This window comes from Emydura macquarii, unplaced genomic scaffold, assembly GCF_026122565.2.
Source record: "Emydura macquarii macquarii isolate MOO-44397 ecotype Brisbane River unplaced genomic scaffold, CSIRO-AGI_Emac_v2 contig_306, whole genome shotgun sequence".
NCBI classification, from domain to species: domain Eukaryota; kingdom Metazoa; phylum Chordata; order Testudines; family Chelidae; genus Emydura; species Emydura macquarii.
Window position 1 is genome coordinate 7,500,747 of NW_027130443.1, and position 27,150 is coordinate 7,527,896.

Below are 27,150 nucleotides of genomic sequence, written 5' to 3' on the forward strand. Positions count from 1 at the left end.
GCGCAGCTCCGAGCAATCACCGGTGACTCTCTGCCCAGCTCCGGGGGCTGTTTCCGACCCGCGCCTACCAGCAGCTCCTCGCCTGGCCTCTCTCTGTCCCTGCCCAGCGCCCCTAAACCCCGGCCGAGAGCGAGTGGCGCCGGGGCCGGAGCTCGCCGCGATCCATTCACCTATATGGCAATGGGGGGGGGGGGTAATCCGAGCCAGGGGGGAGCCCGCCCCCAATCCGCCCCCCCCCCGGGGCTGCCTCCTTCACGCCGGGCTCCGCCCCGCTCTTCCCTTCGCCTCTTCTTCTCCTGCCACAAGCGCCCGGAGAAGTAGCTGCACCTTTCCCCGGCGCTCGCCCCCCTTTGCTCCGTGCCCGGCGCGGAGCCTCCTGGCCCGGGGCGCAGAGAAGGGCCGGCGGCGCAGGGGCTGCGGGGAGCCGGAGCGAGACCGCCGGGGCTGGAAGGATCAGCGGGGCTGTGACGGGCGGAGGAATCGTCCGTGGAGAAGCGGCAGCCCGAGGCGCTGCGTGTCTCTGGCGGGGGGGGGGGATTGGCTCCCCGGCGCTAGGTCGCCAGCGGGCCGGGCGGGGGGCAGCAGCCGCCCCCCTGTGCATCACCCCCCACTGCTGCCTCCGCTCGCCTCCCCCGGGAGCCGCTCAGCAGAGCAGCCGGGGGGGCCCTGCCAGGTGGCTGGCTTGGCACGCTGGAGAGGGGTGGGTTGGATGCGCAGCTCAGCCCCCACGGGCACCGGCTAGCCGCCTGCCACCCACCCGGACTCCGCCGGGCACGCTGGGCCCCGGGCGGCGCCGGGGAGGGAGAAGCCGGCCGACCCCCCGCCGCACGTGTGCGTTGTTTGCGGGGCGGCAGGGGCCGAGGCGACGCGTTCTCCCCCCCGCGGCCCGACGCTAGCCCGGGGAGGGGGCGGCTGCCCTGGAGATTTGGAGCCATGGGACTTCCCGGCGAAGACGCGCCGGAGCCGAGCCGCTTGCCCGCCGCTGACTTCCCGCTGCTCCCGCCTGGCATGAAGAGTTAATCGGCCGTGGGAACCGCGCTGCCTGGCTCCCTCGATGGAGGGCGTGGACCCGGGGGACCTGACCCTTCTCTTCATGGCTCGGGAGCGGAGAGATTTCTCGCCCCTGAGACCCAGCAGGAGACGCATCTGAGGAGTCTGGATTGGCCGGGCTTAACGGTAGGGATCCTCCTTCCAGTCCCAGGCTGCAGGGGCAGCGAGTGGGGCCCTGGGGGGGGGGGCAGAAACACGACATATCCCTTCCCCCCACCGGCTCTGAGCCCCTGTCCCCTTCCCCAGGCAAAGACAGGCTGGGTCAGGAGCTGGACAGTCTAAGGTTCGGTTGACCAAGCCCGTTTGACAAGACTGCTTCTCCTCTCTCTTCCCTCCCCTCTGAAAGATTGTAAAGACGCCAAAAGGGCTCTTAGCCCGGTTTCCCCAGGGCATTTCAGGTACGGGCGAGATGGAAGGCCGAAGCTGCCTGCTTCTTTCACCCATGCATGAAACAAACCATTTCCCGCCGGTCGTTTTGCTCAGCTGCTTTCCCTGGTGCCTCCCTTGAACCTCAGCTTTCCATATGGCTCTCCAATGTTTTATGCTTTCCGTCCATTTAAAGGGTAATCGTCTTGGGGATCCCTAACCACTGTCAGGGCAGGCAGTGACCCTGGGACAGAACCTTGGGGAGAACTTCTAGCTGCTTTGCACGTTTTCATGCCTTTGGGGGGTTGATATATTTACTTCTTTGTTTATTTTGAACACAAATCGGCATGTGGCGGTGTCCCTCCCTGATCAAATCTTGGTTTTGCTTCTGCTTTATTAGACCCTCGCCATCACAACTTGTTCCGATAAGACCCACCTCAGCAAAGCACTTAAGTATGTGCTGGTAGCCGGTGGGAATCAAGTCCATGCCGAAGTGCTTTGCTCAGCACGGAGGGCATTACAAGCTTAAAGCTAAGCGGCTGCCAAAGCGCTGACCTGGGGCTGCAGGCCTGAGGCTGTCCCCGTTACTTGTACTTGGTTGTACCTTGCTCCATGAACTTTGGATCTGGGCCCCTAGCGAGACACTGCTCAATGTGAGTAAAGGCAGCAGAATCAGGCCTGTGATTGGGCGGCCAAATCCTGCAGCCCTTACTCAGGCAAAACCCTCATTGAAATCATTGGGCCAAATTCAGCCCTTCAATTACACTCACTGCATCTTTTTGGGGGGGCAGAATGTGGCCTAAACGGAGTTTTGACTGAAGACTGTGCTCCAGTCTGTCTGCTGAAGCCTGCCGGGAATGAAGAACTGGAGTGAAGTTTGACAAAGAACATTTCAAGTATTCCTATCCTAGGCTGGCTCCGACGCCCCCTGAAGTCAATGGAGCCGATTCTCCGTCGCCTTGCACCTTGTGGCGTCATTGACGCCAGTGTAAAGTGGGTGCCGTGCGTCCCTAAATCGGGATGGTCATGTCATTTCATTAATATGGTTTTACGGTGGAGAATCTGCTCCAGTGACTTCAATAGGAGCTGGAGCCAGCCAGACCCATTCCCTGCCTGCGTGTCCCCAATAGACGCACGTCTCCCGCTTCCCATCCTGCTGGAGGAAAAGCCCAGTTCACGCTGCGGTGCTGGTGTCAAGAAGTCCTGTCTGTCTAGAGAGAGGAGTTTGTCTCCAAGTATGAAGCAATCCCATTGCACAGAAACACAAACACAGCCAGAGCTGATCATGGTGGGGTTTGTTCTCGTTAGGGGGAAAATGTGTCCTGTCTAAATATTATTTTAAGAAATGGAAGAATCTGCATCTGGGCTTTGCTTGCCTTCACAAACCTGTCACCTTCCCACAAGTTTTATGAGCCAGTTCTAAGCCCCCTCTGAATTGTTGTCTTTGTATCCAGAGCTTAGCCGGGCCTGTCGGGTCAGTTTCACCTGCGCCCAAAGGGAAGGGAAATTCCCAGTATCACTGGGGCTGGGTGGAGGTTTAAAAATGTGAACCATGGAAGTTGTTACATGCTTATTGATGCAGTGATTCCTTACTATTTAATAGGCAACAAGTTTAAAACAAACTAAAGAAAGCATTTCTTCACACAATGCTCAGTCAACCTATGGAACTTGTTTCCAGGGTATGTTGTGAAGGCCAAAAGTATAACAGGGTTAAAAAACAAAACAAAACCCTAGATAAATTCATGGAGGACAGGTCCATCATTGGCTATTAGCCGGGATGGTCAGGGATGCAACCTCATGCTCTGAGCGTCCCTAGCCTCTGACTGCCAGAAGGTGGGAGTGGACAACAGGGGATGGATCACTCAATTGCCTGTTCTGTTCATTCCATGATGTACCTGACGCTGGCCACTGTCAGAAGACAAGATCCTGGGTTAGATGGACCATTGGTCTGACCCACTATGGCCGTTCTTATGTTCTTACCTGTGTATGATAGTTTGCACCCAGGGTGGGTTTAAATCATACCTTTGCTTCTGGATCCAACCCTCAATTACATAATGTGCAGAGTAGATGATCTGATTTCCTTGTTATGATGGGCTTCTTTGGTAGTAGTTGAAGTGGCAGTGAAGTGAGATTATTCACAAATTGAAGCCTAGAAGTCAGCAGGTCGGAGTTCTGTTTCCTGTTCCATCACTGGGTGACCTTGGGTGAATCATTTATGGCCTGCTTTTTCAGAGGCCCAGAGCACCCTCAGTTCTCCTTATTCAGGCACCTAAATGTTCACAGATGCAAAGACTGTGAGGCCTGAAAGGACCATCATGACTATTTAGTCTGACCTCCCACATGACACAGGTCAGAGAACCTCATCCAGCGATTCCTGCATCAAGCCCAGCGCTTGTGGTTTTAGGAGATTTAGGGTCCTACTTTTAGCCACCTACTTCAATGGAAGATGAAAGAACTCAACATCTCTGAAAACCAGGCCTTGATCTTTGCTGAGTCTCTGATTTGCTGTCTGTAAAACGGAGCTAATGAGACCCACCTCACAGGCAAGACCTGATTCATTAAATATTCACTGGGCACTCTGTAACCAGCAGCGGGGAAGCTGTAACAAAAGCCAGTTTTATTACTGCTGCTTTTCCAAAGTTAAATAAAAGGCAGAACCTCAGGCCCTGGCTCGGTTCTCAACTCATGCAAACTCCTGTTCACTTCAGGGGAAATCTTGCCTGTAAGGGATGGGGAAAGACAGAGAGCAGAGAACTCAGCACATGGTCTCCTTGGTCAGCAACTGGCAATTAGTATCCCAGCCTGGTGAGTGTGGGTGGTTGATGGCACCTGGTGAGTTTGACATTCTGAACCATCTACAGAATGATCCCCGTTTCCCAGCAGAATGAAATGAGCGAGTCACGTTCTGACTGGACCAGAGAGCCTGCTGGTCTAATGAAGGGCTTGTCTTTGATCAGAAGCCTTTGCAAGAACTATGTTTGCTGCCCCCTGATGTGGAAGGGCCAGGGTCTGATTCTGTAATGGCCCTGTGCCTTATGCAGCCGTTTACACCAGTGAGCCTAAATTCTTCCCGTTCTGCTCTGACAGCATCTCACATCCACTTTGCCCAGGTGCGAATGACTGTGTGAGACTCAAGGCAGTGAATGAATGACTGCAGGAGGTTCAGGCTCCTTATGCTGTGAGCACTCACTGCACAGAGTCTCGAGGATGGTAATCTTGTCAGAAAGGGTGGGGGCATGCAAGATTCACACAAGCTGTGATTTCCCCCCCCCCCTTCCTCCCTTCCCTTGGGACAGAGACTCAGCCCTGCTCATTCAACTCCACCGCAGACGGCTGGATTGGCTGCTTGATTGATTGAATTTGACGTGAGTCAGAGGCTTTTGACTCTGTGGCTTTATTATATTTCTTTCAAATTTCCCTGCCAAAACTGACCACCCTATAGCAATACCTCCCTGTTGAGCAAGGAGTAGGTTCCAGGAGAGGGATTGGCAAGCCCAAAGCACTGATTTCAAGGAGCTGCTTCCTAGTTCAGTACGCTCCGTGTTAGTGCTTGCTCCCACAGGTAATATGCACCACAGATGGTGATTGTAAGTGGCAGGCGTTTTGGTTACTTAACGCTTAGGGTTAGGAAATGCCATAGGCATTAGGCATGGGTGCTGACTCACAGTGCAAGCGCCAAATCTGACGACTTTATAAGATGTGCAGGGGTTGGCACTTCAAGGGAAAAAAAGTTTAAGGGAACAGTTGATCCAAAGGCTGAGCGCCGTATGCTCAGCTGGTGTAAATCAGCATTGCTCCACTGACTTCATGGAGCTATGTCAAACTGAGCTTGTCTGAAAATAGTCTCTCCCCAAGTCTCTCGGTGCATTATGAAGGGCCGGACAGATTATTTTATAGCAGTTTGCCCATTGTGAACCAGGGATAGCAATGTCTTTTTATTGCCCGTCAGTCAATGCTTCACTACTCTTGAGTGATTTGAGTGCCACGTGTGTAATGGATCATATGTCCTCTTACTTCAGGCAATCTGCAGTTCCAAAGCCTTGTAAGGTCTTTGGGGCCGGTAGAGTCCTTTTCTTCTGTGTTTGTACAGCACCTAGCACAGTGGGGTCCTGGTCCACGACTGATGCTCCTAGATGCTACAACAATACACACAATAAATCACAACCAACAGTTTCAGCTGTATCCCCTTCCCGAGCTATCCAGCTGACCTCTCCGCACTACCACTTATGTTGGCAAAATGTATGTCACTCAGGGGTGTGAAAAAAACACTCTCCCCCCGAGTGACATAAGTTTTGCCAGCATACGTGGTAGTGTGCGCAGCGCTTCTCCCACCGACATAGCAACCGCCGCTTGTGGAAGTGGCTTTACGTTGACGAGAGAGCTCTCTCCCATCGGCGTAGGGTGGCTATACGAGCGAGCTTACAGCGGCGCAGCTGCATTGGTGGAGCTGTGCCGCTGTAAACTCACTAGTGTAGACATGACCTAATGAAGCTAATCAGTCAGGCTACACTTGATATATTTATCTCCCAGCAGTGTCTGCCACGTGGAGAGGAAAAACCGAGAGATTCCAGAGAGGGGTGAGCTGGGGAGCACGGCGAGTCCCGGGGAATGCCAGTAAATCCCAGCCCAGGTCTGCGTTGGGAGCAGGGCAGGAGGGAGTTGGCAAAGGTAGGAGTGATCCTTTCAGCATAGGTGTGGTCAGACAGGCTGCCTGGGTGTACTGTGGTCTCAGGGCTTCCTGTCTAATTCTCTGAATGGGTTATGGAAGTGGGGAGCAGGTTTTGGCTGTTCATAGGCTTTTCTATGATGCCCATCACCCCAGTATTGCATTGGTTAATGTGTTTAGTCTCACCATACCCCCTGCAGGGGCCGGAGACATTATCCCCATTTCACAGGTGTGGAAACTGAGGCACGGAGAAGTGAAGTGACTTGGTTAGTGAGTCTGGGAGAACCAAGAACAGATCCCCAGTTGTGACTTTTTGGCCAGGGTCTTAAGTGCATGACCAACCTGCTCTCTTTTACCTACACGCCTTGGCCAAGGTTCATAGAATCATAGAAGATTAGGATTGGAAGGAAACTCAGGAGATCTAGTCCAATCCCTGCTCAAAGCAGGACCAACCCCAGCTAAATCATTCCAGCCAGGGTTGCTGGAAGTGTCTCGTGATTTGGGGCACTCAGCCTGAGACCTCTTAAACCTGAGACCTGATTTTCAGAAAGTGTTGAACTACAAACCCGTCTGAAAATCTGTTCTCTTTAAAATGTCTCAGATTAGGCACCCAAAATCACTAGCCATTCCTGAAAATCCCAGCCCCTCTCTGCACTTATAATACAGATGCTGTGGTCATGATGTCAGTGGGTTAAATGAACTTATTTCTGTTGTCACTAGCTCCAGTCTCATGCACTAAATAGCATTCATCGTGCTCTATTGACCTCCTCATCTGCCTTTTGCCCACTAATCCACTCCTGCTGTGGCTGCCTCTAACCTTCCAGCCCCCTGAGTGATTTTCAAACAGCTGCTGTTGGGAAAGCCTCATTAAAAATGCTTCTTTCGTTCCTCACAGTACAGTCTAGCAGAGAAAGAGATAACATGATCCAATGGCTGGAAGCTGAAGTGGGAATAAGGTGTACATTTTTAACAGTGAAGGTAATTAGCCCTTAGCACAATTTACCAAGAATCGTGGTGGATTCTCCGTCACTGGCTATTTTTAGATCAAGATTGGATATTTTTCTAAAAGATCTGCTCTGGGAATTCACAGAATCATAGGAGTTGAGGGTTGGGAGGGACCTCAGGAGGTAATCTAATCCAGCCCCTTATTCAAAGCAGGACCAACCCCAACTAAATTGTTATTGTGGGCAAGTTGTATGGCCTATGTGATGCAGGATGTCTTGAGCATCCTGGTGGTTTTCTGGCCTTGGAATCTATGTATCTACTTATGGATTGAAAACTGTCCTTGTTCCATTCAGTGCTGGGCCTTAGCGGGCATGTCTATGCTGCGTCCCTGAGCTAGCTTTGATCTAGCTAGCATGGGTACCAAGAGCAGTAAAGCTGTGATAGCGTGGGCTGCAACACAGGCTAGTTGCCCATGGACATGCCCATCAGGGACCCAGGGTATGTGCTAGAGAGAGCCTGGAGTCCTGACAGCTCAGCACGGTGCCTGTGTCATGCAGAGAATGAGAGGGAGGGTTGCGAGGAATATTATGCCAGGTGCAGAGATCCTTGCTTGGGAAGTTGAATCCGGCTTTAAGTCCCCTTTGGATTGGGTTTCTCTGAATGTCTACCCCACAAAAAAGGGGGAAGGACCCCAGCATCTCAGTCCCTCTCTTGCATACTTCCCACGAGGTGCTCCTGGCCTGCCTCAATGAACAGTTCCACGCAAGGTCCGGAGTGGAAACACAATTCCTGTTTTCACCTTCTGTTTGAGCAAGTCGCTCAGTTTAAACATGTTTCCGCGATGCAAACGGCACCCCTGCCTATTGCAACGTGAGGATTCCGGCACGACTGGGCACATGCTTAACACTTAATTTCTAGATCGCAAGAGATAGGATCGTCAATCTGCACGCCCTTGATGCCTATTGCTGTTGTCTTGATTCCAGCAGTGCTTAGGGGCCTCAGCTAAGATCAGGGCCTCATTGTGCTAGGTGCGGTACGGAGACATAGTCTTGTCCTATTTGGATTTGTACGCTTCTTGGGCTATCCTACCGGGTCTGTGCAGAGCCCAGCACAACCAGGCCCCAATCTCAGTTGAGACTTCTAGACACCACGATAATATAAATAATAATTAATTTAGGCAAAAAACATTTTCGTCAGACCATAGGGATATTTAGTCCTTCTGTCTGACATGGCGTATGCTGTGGCTTCAGATGGGCAGAGACAAGGAGAATGCAAGAGGTAAACAGTAGGACTCCACCATTGACAGAGTGTCTGATACAGGGGTTTGAGGCTACTAATGCACAGTCCACAACTGTTAGTTGTGGGTTTTTTTTCTCCAGTTGCTGCAGACTCTTTCATTACTTGTCTAAACCAAAGAACATGTGCCGAATGGTGCCACCGGGAAACGTCCCTTTGCTGGTCCCATGTGGGCTGGCAGCACATGGCCCTCGGCTCTGAGCCCTCCAAGCTGCTTCAAAGCTGCACCCGAAGGGAGGGTGCCAGAGGAGATCTGGCCAAGGGCTTCTCCTCCCTTTGCAGCAATGCTGCCTCAGCTTGTTCATCTAACTAAACTTAAACCTCAGAGCGCTGCTGTCATTGATCAGGCTCTGTTTTTGACACGCAGGACCTCCTTGCTTCTCTGCAAGGCAGGGCTGGAGGCTTTTGATATGCTAGTGCAGGAGACAGGGAAGAGGACAACAGGATTAGCCTTGAAATGAAGGAGGAGCCCCACGTTGAGGTGTGTAAGAATTAGATTTGTATCAGTAAATGTCAGTCAACATCAATTTCACCACACACACATGCACACACACACATGAGAATATATTTCCAGTGGTAATCATTGAAATGTACAGGTAGGCAAAGTAGGGAAAATGCTGTTTGAGAACTAATTACAGTCAAAATCCAGACCTGAAGAAGAGCTCTGTGTCCGCTTGAAAGCTTGCCTCTCTCACCGACAGAAGATGGTCTGCTAAAAGATACTACCTCACCCACCTCATCTCACTAATAGCCTGGTACCAACACGGCTACAACAATGCTGCACGCAGTCAAAATCCAGGGATTTTAATGTTTGAATCCGACTTGTTACAAACGGACTAATGAATGAATAGTAAAAACAGGCGTGATTTGTCGATTTAAGGATATTTACTTTGTGTGTTTTGACATGTGATGATGACCGTTTGTGTGCTAACTGTTTATAAAGCTTGAACTCTGTGTCTACTGCCATTAAATAATTCTCCTCCCCCCATAATTTGGTGCAACTGTGGAAATGTAAATAGATTAAAAAAAAGCTTAAAAAATAAACTTAGATATTTTCTGTTGAATTTTTTTTTTTAAATCGAATTCTGCCAACCTGTGCTGTATTTTCTTGTGGCCACAGTATCCATGAATTTGCACTTAATCATTGTCATTTATTATTTGTGGCAGTACCCAGGAACCCCTGCCATGGACCAGAACCCCCATTGCGCTAGGTGTTGTACAAAGACGGTCTCTGCCCCAAAAGAACTGCCAAACTCGGAATGATTTCTGGGAGGAAAATTAGCGAGGAAGGAACCTGTGCATCTAATGGATGGCCACATGTGCAGCTCGTGGTGGAGATAATTATTCATGGTGCTTCCCCGATAAAATGGTGGGAGCCCAAATATATTTTAAAGCGGATGGATGGCTAGTGAATGGCTCTGATCTCCCAGCCCTGGATGTAACACTGGTCACTGGAGTCAATGGGATATTAAACATTAATCAATGGCTGGGGTCAGGCCATAGAACTCCTCGCATACCACATTCCTCTGTTGCACTGGAGAAGGTACTCATTTGGCACATTGTGTTAATGGGGCAGATTTTGGCACGCTGGGGGCTGAAATGCTGGCCTCAGCTGTGGGGTACCTGAAAAATACGTCTCTGAGCTATTTCGAAAATCTGTCACTAGATTATAAGCAATTCTGAGCAAGGATTGTCCTTTTCTATACGTTTGTACAACATCTAGCCCAATGGGACCCACTTGGTTGGCCTCTAGGCACTATTGCAATATATATGTTGGATAATAACATCTCAGCCTTGTTCTGGATGGACCTTCATCTTAGAGTGAGAGTGGTAGCTAAGCAAAGAGTGCAAAAGGGACTCCTCTTGTGTTTGCTCGAATTTGGAAATTCTTTGATGACTGATGTTTCACTCCAGTGTGTGGAAACACGAGCAGGGGTTTTTGATAGTGGCTTAAAGGTGGCTCTGATTTTTTTTTTAAAAGTCATGTCCCTAATGGGAAGTGGTGTTGCTAATCCATGCAGGGCTGTTTTGTGAGTCTTATGATATCTGCTGCTGTTCTTAAAGCCCAAGCTCCTGGAGTCCTGGGATTCCATGGAACTCTGATGCAATTTTGTAAAAATGGAAGTTTCTAGCTCTTATGATGCAGAGAAAAGCTTGAAAACACGCCTCTTTAAGGCTCAAAACCCAGACAGTGAATAAAAGAATGTATTATTCTTTCAAATCTCATAAGTTTTTTTGGGGTATGTGTGTGTCTAGCTTAAGAGTTTTGGAGACTTGTGGGTTGGCAGGACTGGGAAAGGGATAGAAGAATCCCACCAAGTCTAGGTTGGCGCAAGAAGGTATTTATTTTTTCATTAGACATTTTCACTCTTTCAGATTCTTTGTTCTCCCCCACCCCATCTTTGCTTTTTACTTTGCTCCACTCTGTCCTGGTTTTCAGTCTATTTTTTCATTGTTTTTCTGTGCCCCCCCCCTTTTCACTTTCTCTCCTCCTTCCACCCCAGTCTCTCTCTCATTGCAACATGAATGGAGCTATCACAATTGACGTGCTGGTGAAATTCACTCCTGTGGAGAGGTGGCCGGGTCAAGGATCAGGCACAACTGAGATTCTAGGTTTTCTTGGGGTAAGAACTGTCTTTTCATTCCCTGTCTGTACAGCACCTAGGACAATGGAGCCTTGCTGAATGGTTCCCGGGCGCTACAGCAGTTTAAATAGTAATAATTTTCAAAGTTTAACAGCCTTGTGCTGGCCTTCTGCTCAGGCGTCAATTTCACTTTCTCTGAGTGGGCTTTAAATTGGATCAAGCCAAGTTCTCCCATCACTGATTTGGAAAGGAAATGGCCCCCCAGTTCCCAGCTGGTGTACATCATTGTTATTGTCATGGCATGTGCATAGAGAAGTTAGATGAAAACAATAGCTATTCTTTCTGGAAGATGGCAACATGACACTAGTGTATTTTTTTAGAATCCAGAACCCGAACGCACAAGAAACAAAAACAGAAAGACAAAGCAGGCTGCTTTCTAAAACAAGAAGGCACAACTCACTCTCACTTTGCTCTAGGCTGTCTCTTTGCAGACTGCCTCCAGAAGACCCAGATCTCACACGTCCCTACAGAGCCCCCTAACCTGCAAGAGGGCCCAGGAAACTCTGAACTCATAAAGAGAGAGCTTGTCATTTTAGCACAGTTTTCCATACATCACCATCACTGAGCATGAATTCAGTGGAGCTGTACAGATTTACAGCAACTGAGAATCTTGCCCAGGAAATATAACAAATTATACAGCTCAGTGGATGAGAGAACATCAACCCCTTCTTGCCCAGATCTGTTTCCACTGGGCCAACATGCCTTCCTTTGACGTTCCCGCTTTTGTTGAGTCGGTGTGTGCACAGCCAGGCTGTTTGGAAAGGGATCAAGGGCTTGAATCTCTGCGCAGGAAATGAACTTCTGCACAGCGTTTAGTAGCTTCTTTGCCTTTAATAATGTTCTTCTTGGCTGTGGCCTCCTTGGGCTTCTTGGAAAGGCACGGGATATTTATTGCCGGCTGCTGTTGACCTCTAGACCTTCCCTGTAAAATACGGGAGCTGTTTTTATTGGGCTGGAGCACCAATAGCATTAAGCTCTATTAAGGGCTGGAGAGCAGCCCCTGCTCATTTCTTTCCAAACAGATTTTTGGGTGCAGCTTTTAATCCCTCTGCTCTGTCCCCACTAACTTTAACTCACTTGTAAACCAGGAGCTAGATCCTAGAGGGGCTGGGTACTGGGGAAATGTAAATGGGAGGATTTCTCCATAACAGGCCCCAGAAAGTGTGTCTACACTGTAGTTGGGAGACATGATTGCAGCATGTGTAGATATACCAAGCTAGCTTTGATCTAACTAGCATGGGCCAGCATCATCCACCCAGGGCACATACGCCAGCAGCTGCGGCTTCACTGCCGCAGTTATTCAAGCTGGCACAGGTATGTCTCCACGTGCTGCTATCACACCTCTTGATTGCAGTGTAGACACAGCCAGAGTGACCGTAAGACTCTCTCTACACCGCAGCTGGAAGGTGTGGGTCCCGGCGCAGGTAGCTGTACACGCGCTAGCTCTGCTTGAGTTAGTGCACTAAAAATAAGTGGGGCTGTGGCTTGGGCCAGCCACCTGAGATCCCTAGATAAGTACTTGGGTGGTGAACCCGAGCCGCTGGGACCCCAATGCTATTTTTAGCATGCTTGCCCAAGCAGAGCTAGCATTGGGCACCTCTACCTCAGCTGGGAATCACACCACCTAGCTGCCATGTAGACGCACCCTAAGACCTTTTGTAGCCCTACTGCTTCCTCTTTGCAGGGGACGCTGCACGTTAAAGTGGAGCAATAGCTCTGCTCTCGTTAAGGCTGACCTAGAGAATTCTTAGGCCCCAACCCTTGATTGGGAAACTTCCATGGAGCTGAGCTCCCCCCAGTCCTTCCTCCTAACCCCCAATGCAGCAGAACCATTGCTTCCAGGTGCATCCACACAGTCCCAGGGGTTGCGGGGGAGGATTTGCCTCTTTGTGATGATTTCTGCCGTTGTTATTTCTATTATTGGAGGGTTTGGCGGATCCAGCTGAAATCAGAGCACGTAGGCACCATGCAAGCGCACTTTTAGAGATGGGCTGTTGCTAGACAGAAGGTGGGAGCAAAGAGAATGTAGATTTCCACAGCATCCCAGTACATAGGTGGTGTGATCAAGGACACAGCATTGTCTTGTCTTAGAGCTGGAGTGCTGGGCTTTAGTCCTGTGTTTGCTGCCTTGCGTTCTCTCTCCGTTGTGCATGCTGCTTTTGCAATTTCTCCCGAAGACATGGCCAAACATACCCTCTACGCCGTGCTATAGATTGTGGCTGTGCTGCTCAGAGAGGAATATCTGGGCCTCACTGGATCTTAAATAACCTTTTAGAGAAGTATCACAGTCCTGTAGCTACACGTGGCTGGGATGTAGGAGGGGCAATGCCCTTTCCCAGGGCTCCTTGTGCAGTGGTGTGGAAAGGCTGAGGGGATCTTTGAGTGACCAAACATGGCGATGGTGCAGGGCTATCTCTCGGCACACAGGCACCCCGCTCTGAGGGTGCTGCCAAGCGGCAATGCCAGCACAGCTCAGCCATCCTTTGGTTTCCACCTGGCCTGCAGGGTGAGTTCCATTGAATGACACTGAGTTCCTGTTAAAGAAATATACTATCCTGCTGTAACAGAGGTGAAACTGGTGGAAAGACTCAGCCTGTACCCAACACATACCGTGTCCCATTTGTACCCAAGTAGGCAAAACCAGTGCACAAGCCCAGCCCTGTGCTCATGGGGCCCGATTCTCCAGTACCCTGCATCTTGAGTGGGCATTTATGTCAGTGCAAAGCAAATGCAGAGCCCTGCCCAATAGGAGTGGGAGCATTTTACACTCGCTTTGCAACCATGCAAATGGCTGCACAAGGGGCAGGGCCATGGAGAATCTGGCCCATAGCTATGACTATGCTGCACAGACAGCCTGGGCCACATCGGCCTCCACGTCTGAGCAGGCAGGTTAGCCTAGCGCCTGGGTGTGAACATCCCCACAGCAAAGTCAGACCCGCTCTTTCTGCCCTCACTTTTCCGCACTTGCCCGTGTGTGTCTGAGGACAGATCCCCTGGTTCTTTGGGCTGAGACGCTCTAGGATTCTTTCCGAATCGACTGGGGGGAGAACTTGTCTCCACTTCAGGGGGTATTGCGGGAAGGGCACCCGAGGACCATCAGCAGTCGAGTGCTTTAGTTTGTGCCCTCGCTGCAAAGTGGGTGGGTTTCAGTCTACATTAAAGCAGAGCCTGGGTTCTAACCTACCCCCTCGCCAGGTCAGCGCGTGTGAGTTTAAAGCACCTCCAACCTGGATCGGAGGTTTTTGTGTGTGGAGGGGTGGGGGAGGGGAGGTTGATGCTAACACCTGGGTCAGAGCCTGGGTTAATTGAGCAGTGTAGACATACTGTACAGATCAGTGTTGACAGCTGAGCCAATAGATGGTGGTGCCATCAGTAGATGATGCTGTAGCTTAACCTTAGTGGTGGTGTATGTTGTTGTTGCTGATCGGGATGGAGTGGAGACTCAGAGGAAGTGAAATCCTGCCTGTGTGCGCTGGAGTTGTTACTTGCAGTGTTCCAAGAAACCCTGGGATTTCCATAAGCGATTATTACAAGCCCCTTAGAACAGAGCAAGATGAAGCCTCTCCGAGGGTATAAAGCAGAACGTTCCTAGAAGGAGCTCAGTGCGTACACCCTCCCCTGCACACCAGGCTCACTGTCTCTTGTGCACGCTCACGTGTTCCGTCGCCCGCCGGCACACGGCGCCATCTCCTACGCACGCACGCAGTGGGCAGAATAACTTGAGTAGCTTCCCTGAATGTCCGCCCTGAGTAAGTGCTTGACTCCCGTTTAGTAGGGCAGCTGCTGCCTTAGCTAAGTGGCACTTGCTTATGAAGAGCACATTTTTGAGGCTTAGCATCTCTGCAGGGCTGGCGGGAAGGGACGGTGCCAAGAGAGAGAGCGAATGGAATGTGGCAGAGGAACACGAGAGGCCATAAACAGCTCTTGCCCAAGCGAGGCTGACGCCCTCGTGCCAGGGACGTTATCCCCGTCGCACAAATGGAGAAGAGAGGATTCAACAAACGGCAACTGTTTGACAGCTGTTCCTCGCTGGGGGACAGAGGCCCCGTTTGCTGGTTCCGGCTGGCTGGCTGGCTGCTGCTGTCTCGGTAAACTGGGTCACTTTGTGGGCGGGGCCTACGTGAGGAATGGCTCGAGGGCGGGGCTTAAAAAGGATCATTGTTGGAGCAGGTAGCCCGGGATGGAATCGAGCCACTAGCTAGCATCGATTCCGGCAGGCAGGGGTAATGTGCGCCTGTCCCGTGGATTTCTCGGCGTGGTGGCCGTCCGAACTGTCCTTCTGGTTCTGGAATGAGATGTGGTCTGTATCAGGTTGGCAAGATGGGGACGGGCCTGATTCTGGCCTTGCCCCAGTGTGTCTCCTTGGTGGCAAACAGGCCGTGTAAAGGGGCTCTGAGGAGACATGGGAGCAGAAACATAGGCCGGGTGTCAGCAGTCTGCTTTAACCTCCTCACAACCCCCAGCATACGGGGCATGTGGGGGGTGGGTTCTGGGCTGCAGTGCAGGCCCTAGACAGCCTGGGGAGGTGGCTCCAGCGTATGCCAGGGGCCATTTTCCTGCCTCCCCCCCCCCCCCAGCAGCCCAGAATCCAGGTGGCACAGAGATGGCTGAAATCCACCCTGGACCCTCTCCTTCTGGGCTCTGTCTTTGGGCCGTGCATTAGGGGGTGTGGTATGGAATTCCAGCTCCAACGCTTTGGCTTGGCTGACCTAAAATGGGATCAAGGGAGCAGCAATTCTCTCACCGAAGAAACACACGCAAGCTGCTAAGGACCACTGGACCAGCCAGAGCAGCTGTGATTGAGGAGGTCACACCAGGCATTGTGTAGTGAAGTGCCCAGATCTGGGCAATCCACAGACCTCTGGGGCAACCCCATGGGCAGCGCCAGGTAGGGTCAGAGGGGGCACCCCTTTGTGCATTGATGGAGAACTTGAGATCGCAGTTTGCTGGGGTGTTGTTGTCCATCCAGGTGACCTGTGACTCTGCTTTTGACTAGAATAAGTGACTAAAGGAAGAGCAGGTCTTTGCAAGACTGACATTTTGCACAAAGTCCAACCACTTTGTGCTCAGGAATTGGTGCTGACAGTGCGTATGGAGCACCTCCAGCCGCATGCGTAGTGCCTGTAAGAAGTGTCTGACCCATATAGCAATACAGGTAGTGCACGGCTTGTCTCAGTGCAAAGACATTCTTGCGTCCAAAAGTGAGACATGGACTTCATGCAGGAAGCGGGGAGATCTATTCGCCCAATGTCCGGTTTGCTGTGACCATTTGAACTCCCCTTTGCAGTCTAGGTGGATGAATTCATCCATGTTCTCTACATCACTCGACCCCACGTGTCTGGGGGGTTCTGGTAGCCCCAGCTCCAAAGTTCTGAATCTTGGTCGTCTGCCATGAGATATTCACTCCCATGGTGCGGGCAGCATTTTGGAGACCTTACGGCTGGGGCTGAATTCTCATAGGCAAACGCCCCCATCGAGTGGCATACTGCGACACACCAATGTGCAGGCGTTCTTAACACGGGTGCTCTTATAACATGTACCTGAGCGATGCTGATGTGCTTTTTTGATCAGATTAGCTCGTGATGCAAGTCATTTCAACACTGTGTGTGGAGAGCTGTATTCAGCAAGCATTGGCCTACCTTCAAACGAGGATTGCCAACTGGCTGGTTTGTAACTAGCCTGGCCGGTTCTTGCACTGTCTTGCTGGTGGAAAAAATCGAATAAGCTGGGGTTTTTTTATGTGGGACCAATGCTCCCTGTCAGCTGTGCCCACACGCGGCCGTGCAGCGATCTGGGAACTACCACACACCTCGCATGCCCTGGAGTTGGCCGGTACCTGGGTCTCACTCTGTGTGCTGGGTCCATGATCAGCTGAAATGGCTGCAGTTTTTCTTGGTGCTGGGAACTGGGAAGTAGGATGGACCTGAGGCTCACCAGCAGGGAGGGGTAAGGAGAAGGGTGGAGGTGGTGTCAGAGGCTCCTAGGAGGGGATAGTAGAGGGTTTCCTCAAAGGCTAAGGATCATGGACGGGGTGGGTGTAAGGGTTCATGGGGGGAAAGACAGGAGCTCCTGTGTGTCTCGGTGACTTGTCATGCAGAGGTGGCTATGGCCCCAGGTGTGGGGAATAATTAGCTACACTCGGCACTAGGACCCTTTCTGTTGGTGGGTAGGTGGCCAATGGCCAATTTTTCTGCCATCTCAGTGGTGGCAACCTGACCTCAAACACGTAAGTAGTCCCCACCGAACTGCTCAAAGCTGGGCACGTGCTTAAGAACCGTGGTGAACTGGGACCAGGGCCCTCAAGGCAAAGGTCCCCTTGACACAGGCTGCTGCTGTTCCGGTGCAAAGGGCTGCTTGGTGGATCAGAAGGGAGGTCAGCCCGTCTCATGTGGCACCTCAACAGGAGCATCTAAGGCTGGGGCAGGCGGCTAGCCAGATGTTGCGGGTTTGCTTGCACAGATCTGGTGGTCAGACAGTTGCTATAAAGATTCCCCTCTGTTCCCAAGTCGCTGCTCCTGCCAGATGCCCCTGGCTAAGATCTCCTGCTCTGTGCCAGCTTTGCATCCCCGATGCCCTCTACTCCCTGTCTCGGCCTCTTGCTCAAGTAGCCCAGTGGCTAGAGCCTCAGACTGGGAGTCAGGACTCCTGAATTCTATGCATGGCTCTGCCACCGACTCCCTTGGGCAAGTCCCGTGGCTCTGTGCCTCAGTTTCCCCTTTGTGACATGGGGAAATATTACCCACCCACCTTTGTAAAGTGCTTTGGGGTCAGTTACTGAAAAAATGCTATGTAAGTTCTGGGTAGTTTTACTATTTATATTATGGGAGCCCCAGTCGTCGACCAGGAAGGCCCACATTGCAGTAGGTGCTGTACAAATACAGAAGAAAAAGACAGTCCCTATCCCGAAGAGCTGACAATAATAATTACTCTGAATGTATTCTGTTCATTCTCCCCTGTGGGTTTTAAGTCTCAGGCCAAACCATTTACTTCTGGCTTTCTCTCTCTCTCTAATCTAGTTTGTTTGTACATGTAAACTCAAATAGGGCAAAAGGGTTGTCTCTCACTTTGTCTGAGCAGCATCCAGCCTCTGGATGCTATTGTAATACAAATAATAAATTTGGCCCAATTTACTTTGTCTTAATAGTGTCTGCCCAAGTTTAAGCACACGAGTAAGCCAATGGGATTTGTTGCCAGCTTTTATGACGACTGGTGCTTTTCATAAAGCCTCAGTGCCTGGAGTCTTGTGATTAGGTGAGATGCTCAGCTTTCATTTACAAACAGGAGTAAATGTCAGGCCTTCGTGGTTGCAGGGGAAAGCTTGAAAACATGACCCGAGTGTGCCCCAGAGGCTCAGAACCCTGCTGGCAATTAGAAAACCCAAAAGTTGCTGCTTTAAAAAAAAGTTATTTTTAAGCCAATTTGATGATTATGGGGGCCTGACTCATGATTTTAGGATACATGGGGTGGGTGATATTGAACTACTCAGGTGCTGGAAGGTGGGCATCTGACTAAAAACCTTTCTGAATTGGGACCTGTAATCACAAGATAAAAATAGAGCTGGGTGGGCTTGCTGCAGCGATTGGGGTGGTGTCTTTTTGATTTCCCTCTCCACGGTCAGCAGGCTTCTGTGCGGCCAGGCAGAGAAGCGTATTTCTCATACGTAACAAATATCTCTCACCTCCTCCCTCCCCATCCCGGGCAATCTTTCTCTGTAAGCTCTAAGACCTTCCGCAGCTGACTGTGCTCCTGTCGTGCTAGGCAAAGGTTCTGTAAAGCACCAGACATTTTTCCCCTTTCCCTTGCAGCTTTGACTTGGGTGATCAGATGTCCCGATTGTATAGGGAGAGTCCTGATATCTGGGGCTTTGTCTGATTGTCTGATATAGGCATCTATTGCCTCCCCCACAACCTCCACCCCGATTTTTCACACTCGCTATCTGGTCACCCTAGCTGAAACCTCTGATACTTGTGCTGCTGAAGATAAATACTGGCTTATTTTAACTAGCAGTCATCATCACCGCATTGTCATGGATGTACTTTTTTGATTTAATTGCTTTGAGCTTTTTGCTCTGGTGAAAGGTGCTAGATTGAAGACTACGTGGGGAGTGTGAAGATCTCTCTCTAGCCAGATAACAGATGCAGCACAGGTAGTGTGAGTGTAAACTTCACCCTAAGCTTAAGAGAGAGCATGGTCCCGTGGATAGCACCCTGCAGTGCGGGAAATGTGGGTTCTGTTCCCAGCTTTATCGCTGGTGTCCTGTGTGTGACCTTGGGGAAGCCACTTCTCTCTGAGTCTTTGTTTTCACCATCTGTCTCGTAAGTGCTTTGGGGCAGGGACTCTCTCTCACTGTGTGGTATGTACAGCACCTAGCGCTATCGTGCCATAATCTCAGCTGGAAATTCTAGCTGCTACAGTAATGCTGGGCCCTTGAGAGATCTCCAACAGCCTGACCAAGGATTCAGCCTGCATGGTCCATCCGGTTCTGATGCAGGCGTGATCATGGTTTTTAATGGGTTGTCCATGAGACCTACCAACTCTTTTCACATAGGCCTGCAAACAGGCACCCGCTATTGATGTATTTATTAGTGCATTGTTTTTATGTGGGTTGTGTAATCTTGAAACAAGGACAGCTGGATCAGCGTGCAATGCTCTGTATGCAAGCACAGTTATGCCTGCACCTACATAGTTACTCTTTCGCTGGCACATCACACCCTGGTGAGTTGCCAAACAGCTCATAGCTCTGTATTAAAGGCATTGGGAGGCATCTTATGAATGATCTCGGAGAGGGAGTAAACAACATGCTGATGAGGCTCTCAGATGATAGTAATTTGGGAGGAGCAGGACAGAGAGGGATTAGCAACATGGGCAGAAAATAACAAACTCGGATTCAGCTGGGAACCATGTGGTCGATACACCCCGTGCAAATGGATCTGAAAGGCATACCGCTGGCGCATGGGAGGAATCTGGGGAACCAGCATAAACCCCTAAGATCGATATTGGGACCTCCCCATTCAGCCATGCATTCTTGTTTAGCAACACACCCAGCCAGCTAAGCACATGCTTCAAATTAGGCATGTGTTTAAGTGTTTTGCTAAGCAGGGATAGATTTAAGTGTTGCTGGATTGGGGCCCAGGAGAATATTTACAGGTTACAGCGCTCTGATAGGAGCAGCGGGGATGTAATTAAGATGGAGGGCAGCAACACATAAGGAACATGTTCTGGAGCAGATGAGAAGATACATTTCTTGGTTTGATCTTGGATTTTTGAGAGCAGCTCTGCTCTGAAAAGGGACCATGCAAAAAAAGCCCCTTCTCATATATCAGCGCTCCCCCCCATGTGTATCCAAGTCCGATCTGCTCACTGCACTAACAACAAACACCTCTTTGTTGCTCTTTGCACCTGGTATGGCTGCAGCGCTACCATAGCTAAGAGAGAATGAGCTGGAGCCTATGTCGTCTTGAGCAGCATTGTCAGCGTTGCTTAGTAAGCCTTGATTCAGCAAAACACTGAAGCATGTGCATAAGTCCTATTGACCTCAGGACATGCTGAAATGCTTTTTAACTTAGGGCCAGAATTTTAAAGATTGGCACCCAATGGGATTTTCCAAAGCACCTGCGTGCCTAACCCCCAGGGGTGCATTGAAAATTCCCACTAGGCACCTATCTGTATTTGAGGGTTCCTAAGGACCTGCACTTAAAGCCTAAATTCCAATCCATCCATTACACTGGGGTAGACTCACAGATGACTGCACGGGTGTCACTGAGGGCAAAAGTTGACCCACAGACTCTTGATTCCAGGTGAACTTGCTGAACGAAAACCCCCATCCCTTTACCTGCAAACTGCACGTATCTGATCTGGAGTCCCTGAGAGATAATAAACATAATGGCAATTGTAATAATAATTAATATTGCTCATAACGCTGCTTGGCACCTATTTCAGCCCCGTGAGTCCATTGGTACAGGGTCACTTTTCAGAGTTAATGAGCACTTTCACTTGGTACTCTGGAAATTGCTGGCGCAAGGCTAACAACGCTGGGTGTGCTCGGTAATGGCTTCCTGCCGAGATGGTCATGATGCACAAAGACTGCTGGGAACAGGTTGAAACCTGCAGTCGTTCAGTTCTCCTAGCACTGATCAGCAGGTCGCGTCCCCTGACTACTCACAGCCCAAATAAACCAACTCTCCAGGATACTGATTCATACCAACCGCCGGGTTTGCCCACTTCCCGTGTGGAACAAAGCCAGGTGTTGCAGACAGGACACCCTGGCAGCGGGAGCAGGATCCGAACTCTGTCCCTTGAGCCCCAACACACAGGCCTGCTGTCCTATCAGCAGAGCCCTTTGACTTCTTGGTGGGCTTGTTGCTAAATGGCAGCTTTTCCCACCCTAGGTTACGCAGATGCCCGACTGGGGCTGAAGTGAATGTGGCTCTGGCATCCTCTAGGGGCTAGGGAGCCCAGATGCTGTAAAGCCCCATCACTAGAACAGCTGATGGCGGTGCTCCTTTGTGCTTAGGGCTTTGGGTGTAAAGGAGGCACATGGCACACGGTTGAGCAACCGTTATAGCAGCCATGTGTCTTTGTCTCCCTCTTGTGGCTAGTCCATGTCTAGGAGTATGTGAGTCAGCTAGAGCCTTTGTGTTAAGAAATACGGGTTCTTTAGTTCAAGCAGATGCAGCGCCTGGTTTTGAGACCCAAAGGTTGAGGGCTTGGTCCTTGCTACTGCTGACTTGTCAGGAGGTGTTGCGTTATGTTGTTGGTAGTCATGGATCTGTTGGAGGGATCTGAGCGTGAAAGAGTCAATCTCCAAAGTATCCTCGAACTGAAAAACAAACCCACAACGCCTGTAGGCTGCGGAGCAAGCAGGAAAGACTTCAGTCTGATGGTCTCTCTTAGAGGCACATCCAATAGACAGCTGCCAGCGGCCCCGAGATCACGTGAGAGAAGGAGTGATTTCCCAAAGAAGGGATTTTTGCAAAGCCTCATCCAGGTTTGTTCCAGCCAGAGACTCCAGAATGCATCAGAGACTGGCCGCAGGTAGGCAGCGCATGGGGGTTATGATCCTGTTCTTGGGTAACTGCCATCTCCTTCTTCTCAAACTTTTCTGGCCCCCCCCCCCCCCACCCTCTTTAGCCCAAGCAGTCCTTTATTTCTCGCCTCCGAACCTACCTTTCATGTTGCCTTTCAAGGCATTGTCCTATTGCAGCTCTGGGAGGAATTTCTCATTTGTTTGCCCTCACGTTGCTCTAAGTGGTTCAATATGTCTCCACTTGCTTCAGGGGCAGGCCAGTAAATGCTAGCATGATATTGGGCTGTACTCACCCCTAATCCACTGGAAGGGTTTAGCACAAATTGGATTTGCAAATCTCCAATAGGACCCTCTGCCCTGAGCAGAGCCAGCCGAACGGTAAAATCTTCGGTAGAAGGTTTCATGAGCCAGCTCCTTCTGTACAGAAAGGGTTAGGAGAGAAAGGGCAAAACTACAAATTGCTTTCCTTGTGGCATGCAAGCTTAGAAATTCCCCCAGCATCCCCATCCCATGTACTGCCTTTAACCCTCCACGTACATTATTCTGTCTGCATATTTCCTATCTTAGACCTGGTCTATATTTAAAACTTAGGTTGACATATCTGTGGCATTCAGGGGTGTGCAAAATATACACCCTTGAGCGCCGCAGCTTTGCTGACTTAACCCCCAGTGTAGATATGACTAGGTCGACAGAAGAATTCTTCTGTCAACCTAGCTACCACTGCTCCGAGAGATGGGTTACTTACCGCAATGGGGAAAAAACCCTTGGTCACTGCAGGACGCATCCATGCTACAGTGCTGCTGCACCAGTCGTTGTGCCGTTGTCGCATCCTTAGTGCATATGTGGCCGTGGATTCCTGGCTCTACTGGGAGAAAGTGGCTCCTGTTGCAACTCCCAGGCGTTATCTCGGCCGGCATTCCAAACTCCATCGTTGGCCTGAGTTGCAGGGGTGTCACAAGTACCTGCTTTGTTTTGTAACGTACTTGCTAATACCTGCACCTACCATAAATAGCGCTTACCTCTTGGATTGCACAATGTCCCAGGCCCACAGATCAGGCGTTATGAGGTTGGTAGCAGCGATTTTCGTTTGGGTTCTGCAGCTTTGCAGAGAGTTAATGCCCAGATGTAAAAAAAAAAAACCCCAAAAAATCAGTTAGGCCCCTATGTCCATACCCCAGCACCTCAATAAATGGCTCAGAGCTGTGGAATTGGAAATCAGGCCCCTTATTTAGGTGTCTAAATGTGAATTTCGGAGTCCAATTTTAGGCGTCTATTTTGAAAAAAGAGGAATTAATCTCTAGTGCAGAGCTTCTCACGGGAGGTTGGAAGCAGTTTTCAGGAGGCTGCAATCACCCTCCTTCTGTTCATGGTTGGATCGGGCAGGAGGGGTCCTGACCCTTGTGTTCTGTTGTCATGGGGGGTCGTGGGGAAAAGGCCGAGAGTCCCTGCAGCAGTGACTGAACCGGGACAACTGGCCTTGGGTCTGGCCCAAGGCACTTTGGAGAGACTTTCCAAGGATGGGCTGTAGGACCCAGACTTTGGGAGTGACCCATAAAGGGAAAATGCACTTCTTTATGAGGGATGAAGGCTCGGGAGGGCGTGCCCTGAGATGGAAGGTGTCTGTTTATTTTTGTTTGTTTCACACATTAGAAATTCAGGTGTGGTCTGCATCCAATTCTCCGCTGCCTTACACCCTGGGCCATCACTTACCCCTGTGCGCCATGGGGGCAAAATGCTCTGGGATGTTTATGGTTTACTCTTGCCTTGAATCTGCATAACAAGAAGCAGCGCAATGGAGACTGGCCCCAATAGGCAGGGCAGATAGCCAGCGATACTGGTGATTGACGGGTGAGGCCCTACACTTTCAGGTTGAGATGGGAGAGACCAGGTGGGTGAGATAATATCTTTTATTGGACCAACTTCTGTTCTGTTCTAAAGGGACAAACTTTCAAGCTACACAGAGCTCGTCTTCACATCTGGGGAAGGAAGCTGGAGTTGAGATGGGACAGTTGGAGGATGTTAGGGTGGCAGCAAAGATGCATGAATTTTTTTTTTTGTGTGTGTGTCAGTTTTTCTGCTAAAAGTTGGGGCGGGTTTTTGCTATTCCTGAGGCTCATTTTATGGGAAATCTTGGCATGTGACCATGCCAGAGAGGGAATTCTCTGTGGAGGGGGTTGCAGAGGAACTTGTGGTATTGGAGTATAAATCACCAGGGCCAGATGTTATTCAGCTGAAAGAAACTAAGTGTGAAATCCCAGGAGTGGAAATGCTCAGGGGGAACTTCACACAAGTTCATGGAGTTCTCACAGTGTGAAACCAGTTTGGAGGAGACCAGACTTGGTACACAGCCACGTGATGTGCTTAAACCAGTAACTTCTGCCCTGGTACCTACAAGAAGTGAGTTAATTTACAATTAAATAAAATGATGGTACTGATTCTGATCTCACTTAACTTTCTTGATTTTACCCCGATTTACACCAGTGTAAGAGGCAAATTTAGCCCAGTGGCTTAAATGGTCCCATCAAGATCCACACACACCATAACTCAGTAACCTTGTGTAACACACTGGCAAAGTGTGACATGTTCCTCTTTAGTGACTAGTCTATATAAAAGGGTAATGATCTACTACTGCTACTAGCTATTTGAATTGTTTCTTTAGCTCAAGTGATAGAACCATTTGCTTTAGTTCTCAGCTCCCCAGGGGATCTCATTGCTTTACCTCTTGCCCTTCTGCCTGTCCCAAACCATAGCATCATTGCTCTCGCTCGTTGTGTCGTATCTAAAATTGGATCATGAGCTCTTTGTGTTTGCCCAGGAAAAGCCTACCACAATTTTGGTTGCCCTGTGAAGAATATTTAGTAACAGTTCCTGAAGATCAGAGAAGTTGCTTCTCTGAGGCCTAGTTTCAAAGAAGGAGCCAAGGAAAATGCCAGGCACAATTAGATGTGATGAGTCCAATCTTGACGAGAGCGAAATGGGCAGGAAGCCCTAGGACAGGATAAGGGTGGGCAACCCTGGGCCAAGTTTGGGCCAAACCGCCCTGGCTTTTGTGAAGGGAACATAGTGCAGAGAGCACAATCGGAGGAGAGTGGAAGAGCTAATCAATGAGTCAAAGGTGGCCCAGTGAACTTAGTTTACTTGGAATGGCAACAATTATAAAAAAGATTATCAAGGAAAATAAATAGCCCCGGGGCACAGGCGACCGGCGCGGTGGCTGTGGTGATGTTGTTTGTATTAAGGTGGCACCAAGGGTCTGATATTGGGGCCCCATTGTGCTCGGTGCTGTACAAATACAAAGGCTGCGTCTAGATAAGGAAAGTAGGTTGTGCTCGAAAACGTTAGCTACTACGATTTAACACACAGCTTTCCACCTAATGCAGACACAGTTTAACACCTTTACTAACATGTCAGCTGGTCATGCTTCACTCCGCTCTCCCACTAAACTTCAAGCCTGACTTGTGAATGCTTGTTAAAGTGCTGTATCTAAAATCCATGTTCACTAACGTATTTTCAAACCCAACTGATTTCCCTAGTCTAGACAAGGCCATAGTAAGATCTATGCCACAAAGTTCTTACGATCTAAATAAACAAAGGGTGGCAGGGGGAACAGAGAGGCAAAATGACTTGCCAAAGTCTACACAGCACACTGAGCCCGGCCTCTGATTCAGCACATTTGTGCTAAGCCTTTCTTCCGTTCACACACAAATCAGTCTGACTCTGGTCAGCAAGCACTCAGGACCCAGGTCCTAGGACTTTGCTAGGGTGGAGAGGGGGTTAGGATATGTCTACACCGCAATTAAAACAAACAGCGGCAGCGAGTGTTTTAGACAAAAGGGAGTCAGTTGACCTGGGCTCATGGGGCTAAAATAACCGTGTAGACAATCCCGCTCAGGTTGCAGCCTGGGTTCCGAGACCCATCCCACTCATTGGGTTTCAGAGCCAGAGAAGAAACATCTACGTGGCTATTTTTAGTCCCGTAGCCTGAACCTGAGTCAGCTGACCTGGCTCTGAGATTTGCTGCTGAGGGTTTTTTGTTTTGCAATGTAGTGGTGCCCTCAGATCCCAGTGTCTCAGGGCCAAGCCCTGTCATTTTGCAATGTAGACGTGGGCAAAGCCAGAAAAGTCTGCATAGCGCAGCATAGATGTATTAGCACAGCTGCGAGAGCCAGGTCTAGCAATTGTAAACCCAGGTTTACAAAGCAGCATGGATGCTCACGCACAGGCTTGGAAACACCAAGTCGGGTCGCAAAGCCCTAAGCTTAGCGTGCAGTGTAGACATCCACTAACCAGTCCGGTGCAGAGCTGGGACTAGAACCCAGCTGTCATGAATCCCAGGCTAGCACCCGCCCCACTAGACCAGGCTGCCTCTGGCAAAGTCCTTTCTCCTTCTATGTGTGCCAGCATAGAGCATGCATTGTAAAATGGCTTTCCCACTTAGCTTTCATAAGCCCTCCTGTGCAGATCCACAACAGAGTTGTGGCATGCCTCTCGACGCCACCGATACACCCATCCACACACAGTGTCAGGGGAACACTGGCACATCAGTAACAGACACCTGCACTATATGGAAACGATGCCAAACTGCTCTAACGCAGCTAAGTGAAAGCCGATTTCCATCAGACTGCAGGAGAGCAACCTGTGGCCTAGGGACTGTGTCTCTGCCAAATATCAGGCTTCTAACTCCAACCTCTTTAGGTGCAGGAATTGTTCAAACAAGTCGTAATGATTTTTTCTTATAATGCTAGAAATGGTTGGTTGTTTTTTGTTGTTGTTGTTTTGGGTTTTTGTTTTTTGTTTTTGGTCACCATCAAAAAATGTCTTAACCATTTGTGCGGAAAATTTCCCGTCTGAAAGTGACTCTCTGGGATGGAAACATTTAGGCTTGAGAGGCAGTGTGGCTAGGGGCAGCGGGCTGGAATTCAGAAGACTGGGGGCCCGTTCCTGGCTTGGTCAGGTCCCATGCTGAGTCCGACTTGTCCATTTAGATTGTGGACGTACAGCTCCCAGCACGATGGGGCTGTGATTTTAGTTGTGACCTCCCTGACCTACTGCAATATAAGTTATAATTGGGTCACCTTAGCAATAGCCCAATGACTTTAACACTTGGGTTGCCTCATCTATAGGGTCCTAGCTCAACCTCCAACCCCGGTTGCCTC

The 27,150-nt window shown here is 50.1% G+C and overlaps 1 protein-coding gene across 1 annotated transcript in view; it reads left to right on the top strand.

Moving 5' to 3' along the window:
• Nucleotides 1-1,114: 1,114 nt before the first annotated feature.
• NRTN (neurturin) overlaps nucleotides 1,115-27,150 on the top strand; it is a 65,904-nt gene continuing 39,868 nt past the window's right edge. The window contains exon 1 of the mRNA XM_067554425.1: nucleotides 1,115-1,176. The gene's annotated coding sequence lies outside the window, so the exon portion shown is untranslated. The remainder of the gene's footprint in view (nucleotides 1,177-27,150) is intronic.